This window comes from Ursus americanus, chromosome 10 (assembly GCF_024610735.1).
Source record: "Ursus americanus isolate L20-20 chromosome 10, mUrsAme1.1.p, whole genome shotgun sequence".
Lineage (NCBI taxonomy): Eukaryota > Metazoa > Chordata > Mammalia > Carnivora > Ursidae > Ursus > Ursus americanus.
Window position 1 is genome coordinate 7,451,868 of NC_142136.1, and position 21,587 is coordinate 7,473,454.

Consider the following 21,587-nt stretch of genomic DNA (forward strand, 5'->3'; position numbering starts at 1 on the left):
AGTCAGACATCAATGGAAAAAACTTCCTTTTATAATTGATAACTCAGGAATCCTGATAATTCAGGAATCCTGCATCTTTTAGCTACTCTCATCTCCTGAAATTTGTTTTCTTTTTCTGAAATATACAACCAAAATACTTGACATTTTTCAGCATTTATCATAATATTTAGTCATAATGAAGAAACAAACATAATGATCATGAAAGAGAATGTCGACTCACCAAAAATAATCCATTCCATTTTGTTCAATAAGTAAACAATTGTAATAAACAGCATGCTTGATATCTACTAGGCAATATCCATATATCCCTTGCTGTAATTATTTGGATCAGGTATTATTCTTATTTCTGTTTTAAAGATGAGAATATTGAGGCATAGGCATCCGATTCTGCCTACAGAATGGCAACTTTGCATCAAGTGGATGAAAATGCTACCTTTAACTTAATTGAATGGCAGCTGTTAAACAAATGAGTTGATTGAGAGACTTACCCTCAGGTTTGCTAGTACTCAAGGTTCATAGCACACAATCACCCACTCAGTGTTCTATAAAAGCACATGCATTGCCTTTAGTTACTGCAGTTCAAGGTTATGACCAAATAGGTAGACAGGCTGGGTATGTAAATGGGAGGATGCATGTATCTTGAAAATTACTCAGCTCTTCCCCTCAAATTGAAAGGGAAGTAATTAATCATGCAATTCACCCATTTTTCAAGAAAGTAAAATTGAATCATGCTTCTTCCCTAAGATTCCTTCTTTGAAAGCAATGACCTATTATAATCCTGAAATAAGGAAAAATCATATGAGTGCTTTGATAGTGTTGGAATTTAAACTCTTCTTTTGAAAAAAAAATTTTTTTGAACATGTACTAAGTACTTAGAAGGAACATTAACTCAGAGTTTTGGATTTTCTTTTAGGCTCTGTGTTTTTTTCTGCACGAATAGAAGAGCCCAGAAATAAAGCTATTCTAAACAGTGTGAGAAAGGAAAGTCTAATAAATAAAGAAGCAGAAAATTAATTTTTAGACTACCCACAGAACAAATTATAATCATCTTCTGAATGTCACATACAGAAGTTGAGATATTAACTTCAGACATTTTTCCCCCACTATGAATCCCAGTTTTATTAAGTTTTCAATAGTAGATGAAAATTTCACATTTTATTAAGTCTTCAGAAAATATCCCAGGAAACAGTGTGCTTCAGTGGGTATCAAATAGAGGCCCATGTAAACACTCACACTGTGCATATAAAGCAAATTAATTTGATTTTATTTTAAAATACAACTTGCTTCAGTGCTGCTTGCAAAAGATATAGTTTTCATTTACCAGAAATTAAATACGAATCTCCAGAAAGTAAAGCATAATTATCTCTTAACATCGCAACTCAGACACTCATCTGGAGAGGAATATTTCTCATAATGGGAGAAATCATGAAGAGTATCTGACACTTGTGATGCCTTTATTGATTTTGTGCTTACATAACGTAAAGAAGGATCTTCAAGATGTTCTCATATATGTGCTGCAAATGTGAAAACTTCCAGATGTCATTTTTGTTAGGTCTTCCGTAATCCTTGATTACAATTTTGGTCCATGTAGGCAAATGTTTTTTATTAAAATCTTTTTTTCCCCCTCTCATTTTATAAGGGACTGAGGTTGTTTATGAAAAAGACAACTTCAGGAGGATGTCAGAGTTTGGAGGGGAGGGGAGTGAAACCAAAGAAAATGATAAAAGAGGATAGATTCTTCTTGAAAAGTAGCCAAGTATGTTACGTTCTCATTATCGGTTTAGTCATGAATTTTTGTACTAAATGCAGTCATCAATGTGGATCAAAATAATGAAAAAAAAGATGAAATTAGTATTTGTCTTACCGCAACACAAATTTTGTAAAACCAAATGTTAATAAACACACACACACACACACACACACACACACACACACACACACAACGAGTAAAGTGGCAAATGATAAATAGCCTGACTTAAAGAGACAGTTCAGTCCCAAGAAGTTGAACAATTAGAAATCAGGCCTAAAACGTGACCAAAATTTCTTATGAATTAATAGTTGTATCAATGAATGTCTTTTTAAAAAAGCATCTGGATGTATGCATCAAAATTTATACAAATTAAGGTAACCATGACAATAATTTTTGAAGTAATGTTGGTATATAACATTATATAAGTTGCAAATGCAAAACATTATAATTTGACAGCTGTATGTACTACAAAGTGATCACCACCAAAGGTCTAGTTACCCTTCATCAGCATATAGTTGACACTCTTCGCCCATTTCACCCACCCCTCAGCCTCCTTCCTCTCTGGCAATGATCGTCTGTTTTCTGTGTATATGAGTTTGTTTTTATATTTCTTTGTTTGTTTGTTTGTTTTTTTATTCCACATATGAGTTAAATCATGTGGTATCTGTCTTTCTCTGTCTGACTTATTTCACTTCCAGGCCCATGTGTGTTGTTGCAAATGGCGAGACTTTTATGGCTGAGTAGCATTCCACTGTGTTTGTGGGAGGGCGGGGGTGTGGGTCTAGGTGTGTGTGTATATACCACATCTTCTTTATCTATTCATCTATTTATTAACACTTAGTTTTTTCCCATATATTGGCTATTGTAATAATGCTACAATAAACATAGGGGTATGTATCTTTTTGAATTAGCGTTTTTGTTTTCTTCAGATAAATACCCAGAAGTCGAATTGCTGGATCATATGGTATTTCTATTTTTTGTTTTTTGAGGAACCTCCATACTGTTTTCCACAGTGGCTGCACCAATGTACATTCCCACCAACAGTGTGGGAAGATTCCCTTTTCTTCATACCCTCTCCAACACCTGTATTTTTTCCATTTTTAAAAATAGCCATTCTAAAAGGTATGAAGTGATATCTCTTTGTGGTTTTGATTTGTATTCCCCCCAGAACTGGTGATGTTGAACATCTTTTCATGTGCTTCTTGGCCATCTACATGTATTCTTTAGAAAAAGATATCTATGCAGATCCTCTCCTCATTTCTTTAAATTGAGTTGTGTTTTTTATTGTTGAGTTGTATGTTTTTTTAAATATATTTGGATATTAACCTGTTATTGGATATATGATTTGCAAATTTCTTCTCCCATTCACTAGGTCGCTTTTCATTTTCCTGATGATTTATTTCACTGTGCAAAAGCTTTTTTAGTTTGGTGTAGTTTCATTTGCTTATCTTTGCTTTTTTTTCTTGACGTTGGAGTCAGATCTATAAACACATTGTTAAGACTGACGTCAATGAGTTTACCACTTCTGTTTTATGGTTTTGGTTCTTATATTTAAGTCTTTACTCTATTTTAAGTTAATTTTTGTGTGCGGTATAAGATAGTGGTCTAGTTTCATTCTTTTGCATTTTGCTATCTAGTTTTTCCAGCATCATTTACAGAAGAGACTGTCCTTTCTCCATTGCATGTCCTTGGCTCTGTTATCATAAATTAATTGTCCATATATGTTTTTGTTTATTAATGGACTCTCAAGTCTGTTCTGTTAATCTGTGTGTCTGTTTTTAGGACAATACCATACTGTTTTGATTCTCACAGCTTTGTAGTATAGTTTGAAATCAGGAAACATGATAGCTTCAGCTTTGTGCTTCTTTTCCAAGATTACTTTAGCTATTCATGATCATTTATAGTTCCATACAAATTTTAGAATTATTTGTTCTAGTTCTGTGAAAATGCAATTGGAATTTTCATATGGTTGCATCAAATCTGTAGATTGCTTTGTGTAGTAGGGCCATTTAAAAATACTAATTCTTCCAATCCATGAACATGGAATATCTTTGCATTTATTTGTGTTTTCTTCAATTTTTTCCTACCATAATCTTTTGGCTTTTCCATGTACAGTTCTTTCACCTCCATGGTTAAATTTATTCCTGGGTATTTTATTCTTTCAGACCAGTTGTAAATGGGATTGCTTTTCTAATTCATCTTTCTGATAGTTTGTTTTTGGTATATATAAGCACCACAGGTTTCTGTATTTTGACTTTGTATCCGGCAACTTTACTGAATTTGTTTATTAGTTCTAATAGTTTTTGGATGGAGACTTTAGGGTCTTCCATAATAGTATCATATTCCTCTGCAAATAATGACACTTTTACTTCTTCCTTGACTATTTAGATGCTTTTTATTTCTCCCTCTTACTAATTGCTTTGAGTAGGACTTCCAATACAATGTTGAATAAAAATGGCAAGAGGAGGCATCCTTGTCTTGTTCCTGATCTTAAAAGAAAAACGTTCACTTTTTCACTATTAAGGATATTGCCTGCGAATTTGATGTATAAGGCCTTTATTATGTTGAGGTACATTCCCTTGTTGCCCACTTTGTTGAGTGTTGTTTTTTGTTTGTTTGTTTTTGAGAGAGAGAGAGAGAGAACAACAGGGGGAGTGGCAGGCAGAGGGAGAGAAAGAAACAGGCTCCCTGCTGAGCAGAGAGCCCAATATGGGGCTCAATCCCAGGACCCTGGAATCATGACCTGAGCCAAAGGCAAAAGCCCAGTCAATTGAGCCACCCAGGCACCCCTTGTTGAAGAGGTTTTTTTTTTTTTTTTAATCAAAAATAGACGTTGAATTTTGTCAAATGCTTTTTCTGCATTTATTGAGATGATCATACAATTTTTATTCTTCATTCTTTTAATGCAGTGTTTCACATTGATTGATTTGTGGATGTTGAACCATCCTTGCAGTCCTAGAATAAATCCCACTAAATCATGGAGTATGAGCTTTTTAACACATTGCTGAATTTGGATTATTAATGTTTTGTTGAGGATTTTTGCATCTATGTCCATCAAGGATATTGACCTGCAATTTTCTTTTTCTTTTTTCTCCCCCCGCCCCCTTTTTTTTTTTTTTTTCTGATTTTGGTATAAGGATGACTGGTTTGGTATAGGGTAATGCTGGGCTCATTGAATGTTTAGTATAATTCACCAGTGGAACCATCTAGTTCTGGCTTTTGTTTAACAGCAGGTTTTTGATTACTGATTCAATTCCTTACTAGAAATTGGTCAATTCAGACTTTTTAATTTTTTCATGATTCAGACTTGAGGATTGAGTGTTTCTAGGAATTAACCACTTCTAGGTTGTCTAATTTGTTGGTATGTAATTATTTATAATAGTATCTTATACTCCTTTGTATTTCTGTAGCATCAGTGGTAATATCTCCTCTTTAATTTCTGATTTTATTTATTTAAGCCCTTTCTCCTTTTCCCTTGGTAAGTCTACTCGACAATTTGGTTTATCTTTTCAAAGAATAACCTGTTAGTTTAATCGATCTTTTTTATTGTCTTGTTAGTTTCTATTGTATTTATTTCCTCTCAATTCTTTATTATTTCCTTCCTACAACTAACTTTGTGCTTTGTTGTTGTTCTTTTTCTGATACTTTTAAGTGTAAAGTTATGTTGTTTATCTGAGATTTTTCTTGGTTTTGGGGGTTGGTCTGTATTGCTATGAACTTCCCTCTCAGAATCATATTTGCTGCATCCCATAGATTTTGGTAGATCACATTTCTGTTTTTATTTATTCCTAAGTGTTTTGACTTCCTCTTTAATTTCTTCTATGACCCACTGTTGTTCAGTAGCATGTAGCTTCATCTTCACATTTTAGTGGGTTTTCCAGTTTTCTTCTTGTAACTGGCTTCTGCTTTCATAAAATTATGGTTGAAAAAGATGCTTGATATGATTTCTAACTTCTTGAATTTCTTGAGACTTGTTTTGTGGCCTATCATGTGATATGTCCTGGACAATGTTCCATGTACACTTGAGAATAATGCGTGTTCTGCTACTTTTGGATGGAATGTTCTTTACGTATCTATTAGGTCCATCTGATCTAACATGTCATTTAAGGCCAATATTTCCTTATTGATTTTCCATCTGAATGATCAATCCAACGATATACCTGGAGATAAAATCCCCTAGTATGATTGTATTACTGGATGGCAAAATAATTTCTTAGCTTTCTATTTTATATGAGCAACAATAATTACATATGTGAAGTGTGAAACATTTCTTTTGCCTCATATCTTAGATTCCTGAAGATCCTGAAAATATCCTGCAAAACATTTCTGTACCTCCAAACAGATGTTTATACCCCTCATTCTTGTTGACCCTGGAGTCAGAGGAGAGTTCAACAGAACTAGTGAATACTATCCTCAGAATGGATCCCCCCTAGTCTTTCTGCATTTGGGCTCTTTCCAGAAAGGAACTGTGTCTAAGTACCTGTATCCCTCACAATCTCTCATGTCTCCTAAAGCAGAACTGGACATAAGCTCTGTCCCCCATAACCAACTATGAAATGATGAATTTCATCAAGTGCATTCATACGAATGTGTTTCAGAGGGGAGATGTTCTTCTTGTGATCTCTCCTATCCACAAATTCCTAATCTAAGAATATGTAACAATAAAAATTCTAAGTGAGTTCATTTTTTTTCTAACCAGACTTGACAGAGTAACTTCATGTAAAATAACACTATCATCACCAAGTGGTATAACTACTAAGTATGAAGAAGAAAGCTAGAATTACTAAAGTATCTATCACCATGATTTGAGTCAATAAATACTTACCAAAACAAAGCCATTCAAGTCAATCTGGCCTCAAAAACCACACACCAACCATATTTTAATTGAAATCATATATTCCAATGTCATGTGTGTGTGTGTTTTACTCTGACATAGTTTGTTTCCACAACTGTTTTCTTTTAGTTATTCTATGAAATAAAATAAAATATTAAGTCTGAGTTTCGCCACACTTGAAACTTAGCTTCATTCATCTAATACTTCCCAAGCTTTTGCATACTTGCTCACATATTTATAAAAATGTGTGGAAAATGAACAAATAAGGATTCTTGATGCTGGGATCCCAGTATTTAAAATGCATGTTTCACTAGAAAGAAAACATCAGATATTTCAGCTTGAAAAGAAATAAAAGCTATCTGCCTCACATTATTCACTGCCAATTCAAACAGGCTACTGTGGTATTCATAAATCCCTCTGAATTAAGTCAAACATGCATAAAATCAGGCTTCCTTTGTGGTAAAAATTTCTTCCAGCTGAGCCCAAGGAGAGAATAAAAAGTTATCCAAATACCTATTGTGATACTGAAGATGACTTTAAAAAGCCAGTGCCACACCTCTGCTGAAGTCTTCCTGACAATTTCCTAATTTTAATAAATTGTGTGTGAGAACTGTCATCAACCTGTTTCCATTCAGAAATGAAGAACATAGCAACCAATGTCATTGGATTAGCATAAAGCAGTGTCATGGTGTTTGGTGTTTCAAGTGGGAGTCTATTTGCTTCATTAAGATTCAAGTAACTTACTTTGAAGTAAACAAATGGTGCACTTTCTCAAAAAAGTCCTGGTGTTTCCTCGGGGGAAAAAAAAGAGTACAATTTATTATGCTTCTATGAATAGAAGAAGAATACATTTTACAAAGAGAAAGTTCATTCCTGGGAATATTTAAAAAATAATCAATACTGTAACAGTCCCTACTATGTGATCATCTGGGGGGGAAGTTGTATTTCATTTTTGAATTGAATTTAGTATGAGAACAGGAAGGCGATTCTTAATACAACATTTGGGAAGGGGGACAAAAGCAATCACAGTGTTCATGTTGATAAAGCTCTGTGTCCACAACAAGCAAGCAAGCAATACCACCTTGCCACTATGACTGGGATAGAGATAGACCTGATTCATTTTCTATTTCCAGATACTCTGCCACCTGAACTCATGCATTGCTTATCCAATGACACTAAGGAGAAGCAGAATTTGTCACCCCAAAAGATCCCCCCTTGACATAAAGATTATTTTAAGCTGATTATTTTTAACACACAGCAGACACACATAGGCTCTGAAAACCAAGTAGAAGTTACCCTTGTGTAAGAGACATTAACATTTTTAAGGGAAATCCAAGGCATGGATGTCTCCCTCTTGTACTTGGAAGAAAAAGATGACTAAATCTCTAAAAACTCTTATCAATAGAGAAGGTGAAGACTTAGATCTGCATAACAATATTACCCTTATTTACCATGCTTTGCCTGAAACCTCCCATAGCTGCCCCCACCCCAACATCTTCTATCTTTAGCTGGAGTTGGTATTAGGGTGGCTGGCCTTATCTTAACAAGGTAGCGTGCTCCAGTGACTGAGGTCCAGTTAAAAACAACAAAAAAAGACATTGATTCAAAACCCAAATATCTTAGATTCAATCTTGGCTCCACTTCTTATAACGCTTTGTGATTTTTGGCAACTTCATTCACATGCCTTATTCCGAATTTTATTATCTATTAAATCACAAGGTACCTCAGATCATTAGCAGGAATGAATGATATAATTTATATAAAATTACTAGGACATACTAAGAACTCAATATAGAGCTATGTTTTCAATCATTTGTTTTCCACTGAAAAGTAAGCACTTTCCCCATCAAATCCACTATTTCTTGAATAAACTGTACATTTCTGTCTGTCCAGTTTTATGTACATCTTGTCCACTTCCTCCATCTCCAAATGACCTCTTTCTAATCACCACCCTAGATGCCTTTGTCTCCCCAAAGACCCAAATCAAATGCTACCTTCCCAGATTGTGCTGATTTTTCTGGTTTTGCTAAAAATAGACATACACATTCTAGAAATTGTTATTTCCCCCCACATAGTAATATAACATTCATTTGATAAATTCTTACTGCATAAACGTTAAATATCTTATTCATGCTTGACTATCCTAAAACTTCAGAATAACTGTGTAAAACTATGGACTATGGAGTACCTGGATTAAAAATTATTTCAAAAAAGGATAAAATGGTGCTACACATTTTTGCAGGGGCACTTGCAGAGGTGAAAAAAACAGAAAAAACAAAAATGAGGACAATGAACATCGACCCTAAAATTTGCCACAGTAATAGAAGTGATCACATTTTTCATTTTGGAAGTTTAGTATTTGAAAAGGGGGGAGCAAAGGAAATTGGGTTAAGGAACTTGTTTAAAATATGCCTTCCAAGGCCACCCACCCAATATTCTAACCTCTAACTGACTAATTAGGTCCACTTGCTTTATGAGGCATGTGCTTTAAGAACTAGGATAATTTTTAATAGCATAGCCAGAAAAAACAACAGAAGTAGAAAAATATTTTTATAGTTGAAAACTTGGCACCAGCTTTCCTGCAACTAGAACATATTTTGCCTATCCTTTATGAAATCCGGAAAAAGAATTAAGATGCACACAAAAGATTCTGAAACAAAGTTTTAAATAATTTGCATATCGGCACAGAAACAAAAGCCTACACTTGACTGTTAATTTAAATAATCAAACATATACAGCATTATTAAAAAAAGGAACAATGAACCCTGAGGGATGTATAATGTAGCGTAAAATTAAAACGAGTTTGACCTGACTGACACTAAATTTGATTAACGAGAATCTTCTTTCAAAAGAGCACCTACCCTTTCAGTCCTACAAACAACTTACAGATCAAATGAATTTGCTATACAGTATTAGTAAAAGGCTTCCATATCAGGGAAGACCCACAATCTCTGATATAGACCCAAGCCCATTGATTTGCTTGAATTGAATTAAAACCTGAGACACTATAGTTATGTTCATATTCCAAACCATCTGTATATAATGTTAAATTATTATACATTTTACTTATAGTTAAAATTATTATGCATTTTGTTGGTAATTGGAGATTTACGGATGCTGGCCAAATTATTGAGAGAGATCAGGATGAGATTTAGATTTTAATGTAGTCGTTTAAAAAAAATCTTTGACTATAACCCTTTGCAACATTACAAACACAGAAGACATTATATTCTAGTTGAATTCTTAAAGCAATATTTGCTTACTTAAAATACATATATTTTATGGGATTTGATATCCCTGTTTGAGAGTCATTGTTTCAACCACAGAAAACCTCTGCAGAGGGGAGAAAGAAACAGGAGTGTCTGTATCAGCCCTATGGTGAGGCCCCAGCATACCTGCATTGTCTAGGGGAACGCTGTGTGGGGTGGAAGGGTCAGGCAGTGCCACCAGCAAACATGGGGGCATGGAGGAGGTCGGGGTGGCAGGAGGAGCACAGTCAACACCATCTGAGAATACATGGGAGAGAATTTGAGAACACCCAGGTATACTAAAGGGGAGAGGACCACAGAAGAGGATGCTGAAGCCCATTCCTTATTAAGATCAGAGATAGGGAGCTGCCAAAATCTGAATGTTATTTGTAGCCATTTACTAGTATGTGCCGGAAACATATGAATTGATTTAGTGACCAATTCCCTAAGGGAAGAAGTAAAAATTCTAGGTGAGACTGCATTCAAGTAAAACTGCTTGGAATAGAAGAACATCTGGACTGGATCAGAATAGACACTGTTCCCTGAGCTTCACTGATGAAGAATTACCATCATTATCTTAGTGATGAGAGCATTAAAATCAGCATTAGAACTCGGAACCCACCTGCTTTGTGTTTGTGGGTTGGTAGTAAACTGTGTGCAGATAGTACACCTTCCAAAGGACTTTTTGCTTTTTATTTATCTCTTGGTTATCCTTTCTTAGCTTGTTTGTTGTTAATACAATGTAAAAATATTTCAGTCCACGTATCTTCATAGTTATATGTTTTTGCCTCAATATAAGTATATTTTGTTTAGCAAGCAAATAACTTTGAAAAACAAAATTCATCAAATAAGTTGTTTCTTCTGATTCTTTTGCATATTTCACCAAATTCAAATTTCACCAAGAAGCTTCATCTAAATATTTATCCACAATTTGCAATATTAAAAGTGACAATGTTGCAATTTCAAAATTAAAATTTAAATACTCTTTAAGCCCTCATAATTTAATTAGTTCAGTTTCTCTCTTGCTTTTTTTAGTATAAATTTAAATACTTTTTTGTTTGCAAGCTTTATTTTTATTAATGGCAATTAACGAACATTAAATTGCTAAATAGTTATTTTGGGGCATCTCCTGCTATGGATCTTTTCTTTTTTTGTTTTTTTTTTAAAGATTTTATTTATTTATTTGACAGAGATAGAGACAGCCAGCGAGAGAGGGAACACAAGCACGGGGAGTGGGAGAGGAAGAAGCAGGCTCATAGCGGAAGAGCCTGATGTGGGGCTCGATCCCATAACGCCGGGATCACGCCCTGAGCCGGAGGCAGATGCTCAACCGCTGTGCCACCCAGGTGCCCCCCATGGATCTTTTCTCACCCATTACTAGGCATGGCCTTCAAATCATTTAAGAGGGCATAGGCAGTACCCAACCGAAGCACAAACTGTCCATAAAAGACGTGTGTTCTAGTAGGTGATACAGCACATGTGCAATTCAACATTGGACCTGCAAACTCCCATCATTCCCAGTGGTCCTATTGATCACTCTCTCTAGACTTGTTCTTTGCTTTCCAGTTAAGTTACTTATTGCGTTTCTGACAATTATAACCAAATTTATGCAAATCCCATAGAACATTTTTAGGTATTATTGCCATTCTGGAAAAATATTATAACGATGAACTAAAAGATCTCTCTACAGTTTCCTGATGTTGCTTGATTCGGCCTTGCTATTAAGGCCTGATTCATGTACAGGAGGCTCTTCTGGGAAGTTATTCCAGGAATAAGGACCTGGGGAGCTGGGAGACTGAAGCAGGAAGGAGCAAACCCAATGCATGGTACCTGTTCTGGGCAACAGGTCTTCATTCCACCAGGAATGGCTACACTGTCCACCTGACGGTAGATAGCAAGGCTGAGAGCGTGGAAATTAGGACATCAGTGGGTGTCTCATCAATCCCTTCTCTTTAGCAACCTCTTTGGAAAGAAAAGTTGGTGTGTGTAGGTTTTTCATCATGACTCAACATATTCTATTAATGGTCACCTCTGCTTAGGTATGACAAGATTGGTTGAAGACATGGCTGATGTTTCATGTATGGTTATTTTAGCAATAACCAATATCTAATACCTTTTTTATTGTAGCAGTGAGAATGGTTTATGTCAACAGATAAAAGGCATGTTAGAAAAAACTCAGAGTATGTTAAAAACATGTTATAATAAGGGAATAGTGTCCTCATAACAATGGAGGGCCTGAATTTCAGTCCTTGCACAAGACAACATACCAAAAGTTCTTGAGTTTTATCCTAATTCTGTTCTGATTCTATTTGTTCCCTCTTAGGAACAGTTTGACAATTTCTTAGGGCCATTATGATGTCAAAATTGTAGCTTTCTGGAATCCATCTGCTTTTCCTTCTACCCCATAATAACACAACTGGGACCTATTTTGAATGTTACTGACAGTTTGAGGTTTCTGGAATATTATTTTGGAAATATCTGCTAATTTATGTCACCAAAATTACTGATTTGAGACTGAGCATTTGCCTACAGACATGCATAATTAACTTTTTATCAATTATTTATTGAATTTGTAGATTGAACTTGTTTTTCTTACTAAATTCTGAGACATCCTACTCATAATTAATCATAATCCCCTTAAAATGTACATAGCTTAGAAACACTGTGGTTTCAGAATGATAGTATATTTGACTTTAATTTTCAGAGTTAACAAAGTGTTGGATAAAAGATTGAGATCGAGATTAGATAATTCTCATCAATTCAGATTGGTCAGCTATCTTTAGGCAATAAGTCAAGAAAGCAAAAAAAAATTATTTTTCTTTGCTTTTTTCCTTAAAAAATAGTATTTAAAGCTTATTTACATAGAATAGATCTTCTATGGAGTGTCTTCACTAGTGTATTTATAGTAAGCTAGGCTTATCTTCAAGCTAGCCTCTCCTATCCTAGAACAGCATTTCTTGGTGCCTTTGTTCTCTCAAACTGAATATGATGATGGAACCTAAATCATGTGGGTTTTGTGAGGATCAAATGAGATATCGCACGTATAGTACGTAACAAAAATTCCATTGACCACATTGTTTTTAAAACTCCATTCCAGGAACTGTGATACAAATAATTAGATATCAAAGTATTTAAGCTAATACATTAGCAGCTAGATAAATTTGTACCAAATTTCCATGTAAGGAAGATAAATAGCCTTAATGAGATATAGATTAAATGTTAAGGGTAGTTTAGAGAGCTAGGATTCCCACTTGGCCGCACGCCTTTGTGATGCTCTGTGGGATGAAGGTGGTAACAAACTACAAGGCAGGGCTGAGAGATGGGGGAACAGAGCCATAACCTCGAGTCTTTAGGGAAAGATTCATGGTGATTCTATTAGGATATTAGAGTATGGAAATAATCTGAACTTGTTTTCTGCTTTCCCAAAGTTCCCCAAATTTCGCAGAGTTACATTGGGCTATGGCACTCAATTTGACCAACTACAGCTATAGATACACACATAAAGAGAAAGATATAGGTACAGATATAACTTAGATACGTATATGCATATATACTCTATGTGCTTTGAACTGTACTGGAATGTATCTACATCATAACTTCATACGTTTCAAACACATACAACATTTTTAGACCATGGTTCAATGATAACCTAACAAAACAAACCTGAAGAAGTGCTGCCTCTGTGGCTCTATGACAAGATGCTCTTTTCTGTAACTACAAAAAGAATGCGTATTTCTACAAATATTTATTTTTACATGACTGTTATCAGTCCTAACAGTTAAAAATATTTAAAGCAGCTTTTTTCAAATAATATTTTGGGTAATATTTTAAAAAAATAATTATTGAATATATTTTGATTTCTCAAAAAAAGATGCTAATTACTGGGAACATAAAATTTAACATTCCATGTGTCAGTAATTCTATAGTCATTGTCCGCACTTTATGGATAAATAGACTTAATGAAAGTTAAAAAAGTTTTATTAGGTTAAAATAAAATTTGGTGGAATAAATGGATTAGTATTAATAGCATTTCAAGGCATTTAAAAATAATAAAAATTGGTAATAATTTTTGAAGCTACACTCTTTGTGCCTTTTTATATACTGAGTTTATTAAATGGTATGCTTGATGTAATTGCAGGTACATATTATATATTTTTAAAATATATAAATGATACGTTAATTAGGGGATATGTATTTCAGAAACAAAGTGGTATGATTTCTTCATTTTCTCAAATACTGGGGTGTAAACACCAGAGCATTATTTGAGGTATTATGGTAGCTTCTGTAGAAGCCAGTACATTTAGTATGTATCTTTTGAAATAAGTTGAATTCAATTCAATTTTTATTTGAAACTTTGTTGTGGAGTTAGGAAATAAAAACAATTTTATAGCCCAAGAAACTCAAGCTTATAATTTGGCTAGGTCCCAACAAAAAAATGGTGCCCCCTAATTGTAAAAGAAAAATTTCTCTCCTATATGATTCTGTTGTCTTTTTCTGGGGGAAAATTTTTTTTTCTAATTTTCTTCCAATAAAAAACATATTACTTAACAAAAGTATAATGCAGTGCAACAGCTACATGCAAAACTGAAAATACCCTAGAAATTTTCTTATCTTGGTTTATTCAGAGTCAATTTTCTTCAATAGAACTATTCATGATACAAGAAGGGGAACAGTAGCCAATTATATTCTTCAAATGATCAAGTCTTTAGATGTGTCCTCATCTTAAAGAGCGTACAACAGAAACTTGCAGAAAACAAGTTTAAAAAATAAACAGAAGGGGGAATGAACCATGAGAGATGGTGGACTCTGGGAAACAAACTGAGGGCTTCAGATGGGAGGGGGATGGGAGATTGGGATAGGCCGGTAATAGGTAGTAAGGAGGGCACATATTGCATGGTGCTCTGGGTGTTATACGCAAATAATGAATCATGGAACATTGCATCAAAAACTGGGGATGTACTGTATGGTGACTGATATAACAAAATAAAAATTACAAAAAAATGTAAATCTAGAGACTCAGAAAAAATAAATAAATAAAAATGAAATTACATCAACAGCTCAATAAATCCTACTAACCATGATAGGACCCTTAAGTATCAATGTCTGACCTGCTAATTAGTATCTTGGTCTATGTTAATTGTGTGATCTTTAAAATGACTAAAAGAAGAAAGAACATCATACCAATCTTGCCATGAATATTTCCATAGTTAACTATTCACATCCTAAAGGCTGATCCCAATTGACAAGTTTTGCTACGATCTTTTCCATAAGACAATTCATTTACTGTACAAAGTAGTAAATATATAATATATAACAAATATATATTTATTTTATATTTTACGTATGTACTATATATAAAAGAAATAAATTACACCAAAATGTATTTGGGAAATTAAAATGTGATGTTCAAGTTGATTTAAGTTCCACAAATAGAGCCACTTGTCAACATTTCAAAGATACAGGCCAGACACTGAATATCTAGAATAGGGTCTTGCTTAGAAACGTAAGTCCAATTTATTTCTTTTTAAAGTCTTCCAAATTCACTATCAAGCAAAAAAAAAAAAATCAATCAACAATGACAAATATTTTCACCTGCACCCAGGCCGGTGATGAGGCTTATACTCTTCCGACTGTTTGCACACACGCTATGGTCTGCTCCAGTAAAGGTCCACCAAAGAAGAGGAAACCAGTTGTGTTTTTCCGCTGGTTGAAAGTGTTCTAAATTAGAATGAGATATTTTACATGATAAATGTAGCATATTTAAGACGTTAAATACGTTTAACATTTCGCTTGTGATTCTGTGTGAAGCAAGTCATTTCTGGTCACCCTGACGATGAGAGCCTGGGGGTGACTAGAGGTTTTAAGTGAAGATTTCTTCCTCTATTGGTTTTATTCTAAATAAGAATTTTTCTCAGGTTGCCTTGGCATTTACCTAGCATTTTGGCTCATTGGCTCAAAAAGCCAACTTAATAAACTACAAAAATGCCTTTGGCTAAATTGTGGCCTTAGGTGAAGGCAGTGGGAACTACTCTGGTGTGTCTGATGACAGCCCCTGGCTCACAGTGCTTGGTGCCCAGTCCAACACAAACACCCACGGGTGACAAAGCTTCCAGTCAGTCAAAAACAAACGCTTGACTTTAGAAGAGATTGTTATTTAAGGAAAAGGAAGACAAAGTATTTCAACTGCAACTATGTTTTTTTTTTGTTTTTTGTTTTTTAAGATTTTATTTATTTATTTGACAGAGAGAGACAGCCAGGGAGAGAGAGAACACAGGCGGGGGAGTGGGAGAGGAAGAAGCAGGCTCCCAGCAGAGAAGCCTGATGTGGGGCTCGATCCCAGAACGCTGGGATCATGCCCTGAGCCGAAGGCAGATGCTTAATGACTGCGCCACCCAGGTGCCCCTCAATTACAACTATGTTAACTATTTTCTGTAGCCTTAAAAATATATGGACAAACCACAAGAGGTAGTTTTCTTGCATATAATTATATAATAATCCAGAATTTTTATATTTTATATATTATATTATAGAAACATTACATATTTTATATACACATACACTTATAATTTTTTCCCAAAAGAGGTGTTTATGCAAATAAATAATGCTTGTTCTACAACAAGCAAAATTATGGTAAGCCAACCAATTATGGAAAGTTAAAATATAAGCACATGATATTCAGTAACTTTCTAGAATGACTCTTTTCAATTGGATCAGTGTTGCTAAAATACATCTGCTAGGTTTAGGTGATTCAGTTAGCCATTGCTATTTAAGCAGATACTCCAATTTATAGTAGCTTCAAATAGCAATGATTTGTAACTTCTCACCATTCAGCAAATTGCTGGGTGGTGCTAAGCTACATTCACCTGGCCATACTCCTGCAATTGCAAGGTACTGGGTGGAAGCCAGGCAGCTTTTCTCATCGATCTTGCGGTCTGTGCAGGCAATTGCCTGGCAGTCTTGGGTTTTCCCACTGTCCAGGAGGCCAGCCCAGTTTCCTCCACTAGAGGTCTCAAGGTAGTGTTCTGGGATGGGGATAGGGAAAAATGGCAAAGTTTGACACCTCTCCCTGGAATTTCTGTAGATCTCTTTTTTCATATTCTATTGGTCAAGCACATCATTTGTCCAGGCCAGATTCAAGCAAAAGAAATGCCCTCCAACTTTCATGGGAACAGCAGCAAAATCCCATTGAAAAAATACATGGGAGCAATTAATACCCATACAAAATAACATTGCCTTCCTAAATTTCTTCATACATGGAGAAAGAAATGCACCTATTATTTTGTCCCAAGCCCTAGTCTCATTTCCACAATGCTCATCAGATTGATTGATATCCATTATGTCTTGGAAATATTTCACATATTTGCAAAAAGTTCTAGGCTTTGGAATACATAACTATATCATTGTACAAATCTAAGAATCATTCCTACATTCACAGCTTATATTTCTGTAACCCTTCAAACAAGACAATCATTTAATTAGTTAATTGTTAGTGCCATGAACTCTGGCTGTAACCACAAAGAAGTAAAAATGCTTTTGGCTTTCAGGACTCATTTATTATCTTCTATCAAAAGTGACATGTTAACCAAGGTGATGAAAGTTCATGATGTTAAAGATGTATAATGATAAGATTTTTTTATAATGATATGATTTAAAGTGAAGAATAATTGATAGATTATTACTTATTTCATTATTTATTTATTATGTAATTGGTCTATTCTTTACATAGCATTATCTGCAACATAATATTGAACTTTATCTAAGTCCTGTGGTCCAGGAAAACAGCATGGTTAAGACATCTCCCTGCTTATTCTTTGCCCCCAAGAAGATGCTAACCTCAAAGGATCATAGTGTTTGTCCATATTCTGAGATAAGTGCCCACCTCTACCCTTTCACAATGACTCAGATGAACTGCCTCTATTCTTCCTCATAACTTCCATAGACTCATGAATGAGTCTCTGTTGTCCTGACTCTATAAACCCCCAGACCTCCTTCCATTTCTTTGAGAAGCTCCTCATTAATGACCCCCTTACTGTAAAAATCTTCTCCTAAACTTTCCAGAGCATGTTGTCTTTCACACGCATCATAAGCCATTATGAGAAAACAACCAAACAAAAAAATCCTTAATTTGATTGCAATTCAAAGTACAAACTTTCTAAGTTTAAGGTTTTCATCTCTTGTAAACCTCTTAATTACCCATATGGCAAGAACAATCTCAGTGATTCCAAAAATTCACTTGTACTGTTCTTTTTTATTCATTCTTTGGAAGCCTTTACTCCTGATCAAAAAAATATGGGGCTCATCAACATTCATAAAGTATATAATCTGGGATTCCTATAAAAGAAAAAAATATATAAGAAAATTCCGAAGAGATAACAAAAAGTGGCAGTGGGAAGGTAAAATTTTTGTGAATTTTTTTTTATTGTTTTGTTGTTCTCAGTGGGAACATTAGCCCACCACAACTACTTGACCTTACCCCTTGACAAAACTTTAACAATTTTTAAAAAATTTTATTTCTTTTGATTTTCACATCTCTAGTTTAGGCCTTTAACATTAGAGGCAAAGAAAAAAAATAGGAGGGGCCGTTGTTTGTGTTTGGTGGGGTCTGGGGGTTTCTGGAGGCAGGCATTATTAGGTATTAATGGTGCCACCCTGTGGAGGGAGGGAAAGAGTCTCGTGTCTGTGTCTTCAAGTCTTTACCAGAGGTCAGCCAACTTTTACTTTAAAGGAGTATATATTAAATATCTTCAGATTTGAAGAACACGTAGTCTTGCAGTCTTTCTCAACTCTTCCAAAACAAGACAAACCCAGACATAATATGTAGATCAAAGGGCAGAGCCATGTTCCAATAACTTTATTTACAAAAACAGGTGGCTGGCCAGATGTGGATAGCTGACTGTAGTTTGTCAACCGTTCGTCTAGATTTTTGGATTAAAATGGAACAGAAGAAATGCAAACATATTCTAGATCTGCCATCTTGTGCTTGGGTGTGGGTGTGGGTGTGGGTGTGGGTGTGAGTGGAGGGGGGTGTTTAGTTAACCTCACACTGAAGACATTTCATTTGGATGAATTTACAAAGGGGATTCAGAGAAGTAGGTACACGGACTGTTGGTTTTAACCTTTGGGCCATCCACCCAGAAGCCCTAACTTGGCATATCTTGATAACTTCAAGTTATACCAAAATTTTTCTCTGTGTACCGTCAATTCCTAGCATTATTTTATTTCAAAAAATTCTAATGTTCGGGGTGCCTGGGTGGCTTAGTCATTAAGCGTCTGCCTTCGGCTCAGGGCAGGTCCCAGGGTCCTGGGACTGAGCCCCGCATCGGGCTCCCTGCTCTGCTGGGAGCCTGCTTCCTCCTCTCCCACTCCCCCTGCTTGTGTTCCCTCTCTTGCTGGCTGTCTCTCTCTGTCAAATAAAGAAATAAAATCTTTAAAAAAAAAATTCTAATGTTCACTCTGCTGTCATTTTACGTGATTTACTAGAGTAAACAGTAATCTATCAATCATTAGATTAATCTTGTTTGATCATCTTTATAGATAATAATCCATTATTTGGTCTACTTTTGCTTATAGAATTACTAGTTAAAAATAGGTAAAATGTCCATGGAAGGACAGTATCAAAGTTCAATGCTCCTTTTAGGGACTGATGCTCGATGCTACACTCTCAATGCTCACGGTCTATGGTCTAAACTTCATTAAAAATCTGCTCTAACCAGCTGAGATAAATGACCAAAGATTTTAAGTTTTGAAATGATACCTATATACTGCTCATGAATGGCAATTTCACATTTCTATCCTATGAGATAATTGCCCGAAAGTATAGATTTTACATTTTACTCTAGATTGAAACTGGTATCAGATTAGGAAACAAGGCAAGCAAAATAAATCATGGAACCAATTGGGTTGAAGTTCAGTAAAACCTATCCTACAAGACAAAATACAATATATAATCTTTCTTCCTCTCTGAGAATTTTGCTTTATTGCTAAACTGTATCCAAGGAGGTCCTCCGAAGAGATCTTTTATGCTTTGGGTACTAGACATAGAACAAAATTATTTGCTCCTATGTGCAATCCAGAAATGGGGCCTACATACGTTTATTGTGTTGCTGTGTGTTCATGGTCTATTAAATTATTTTTGTTTTTCCCCCACAAGGTCAGGTAAGAAGTCAGTAAAAATTATCCCTCTAGGCAATTTCTTTCTTTCTTTTTGGTTTCAGTTTAAATTGAATGAAAAGTTTTCAACAATATATTTTTGATACTGAGCTAAGCCTGGTTTTCAAAGTACGAATTATTGTCTTTTTTTTCTGACTTCGTTTGAATCACTTTTTTACAACTTTTATTAAGCACTGGAGTCTGATTTTTATGTGAGGTTTGCAATCTCTGGCGCCTAGGTACATATTTGGTAGTTTCAAGATACAAATGTATCTTTCCTTCCCACTTGCTCATAGTTGTGTCCATATCTGAAGTTATTATGTAGGGGAAGTGACTACTATTTCCCTAGTACTCTACCGAAATCAGAGGCCAGATTTAATTTCCCTTGAAACATTCATTTTTTTACTTCTGATCATTTTTTAGCTAAAGTAATAATTTGGTTTTCTGACTTAAGGACTGTTTGAAAAAATTCAATAACACTTTTAAAAAGATGGCGTGTAAAAAAATGTAATTTCTATTCTAAAGAGCTCCGTCAGTTCGTGTGGGTCTATCTCTAGTCACCACCAAACATAAATAACTAAGGTTAAAGTGAATGTCATTTGACCTGAAGAAATTTTACATGTACTCATCACTTTACATAATTGATTCCACCCACTCCCTGAATGTTGTTTTTAAATAATGTGTATTTTTAAAATTAAGTCATATTTTTAAATGACATGAAACCTGGTTTCACCTTCCAAAGCAAATAGAACAGTGACAACAGAAAATCCAGCATTTATGGGTTTTCTTCTCTCTAACGTCTTCAGCATGGCCATTGTGATAGCAGATCATAGAAAGATCTTAGAAGATTACCCGGAAATTCATTTTGACACTTAAAAACAGCTATTATTTGTTTTAGATGGTTAAAGGGTTTTGACACATTTTTTTTTATTCCTAGTAAGACATATTTAGAAACTTAAAAATAAAAAATTATTATTTTTTGCAATACGAGACATTTGGTTTTTCTCAGTTGGAAATGGCTATCCTAATATTTCAGTTCTAGTCATTCATTCTAAGAGTTATTTTCTGTGGTCTGACTCTGCCTTGTTTCTCTGCCCAGCACACACTTACACCGCATATCAGAACTTACTCTCCTTCTTCAAGGGGTTCTGCAGATCCTGGGATTTCTCCCAAATTTCAGGCTTCCTTCTGATCTCAAGATCTCTATTCAATAAGCCTCCACCTATTATTTTCCGCAAGGTTCTCTTGGCCCTGTATATGCCTTACTTGCTGAAACAATTTTATGTTATACCTAAGGCTGATCTCTTTCCCTGATACCTACCTTATCTGTCTGAGTTTCCTCATACGGACACAGTTGATAAGGTCCGGTAGTCGTAATAACAAATATTTAACATACAAGGTTAATAATAGTGACTTGCCTTTATGGGGTGTATTAGAGATCTGTAAACTATTTTCATAGCATTTCACCCAGCCTTCTATCTGCCTCTGTGATCCAGGTAAATCATTGCTAAAACTCATTTATATAAAAGGATACTGAGTCTTAGAAAGGTAAAGGGACTTACCTGGTATCGCGAAACAAAGAAGAGGAAGAAAAGAGACGCCACTG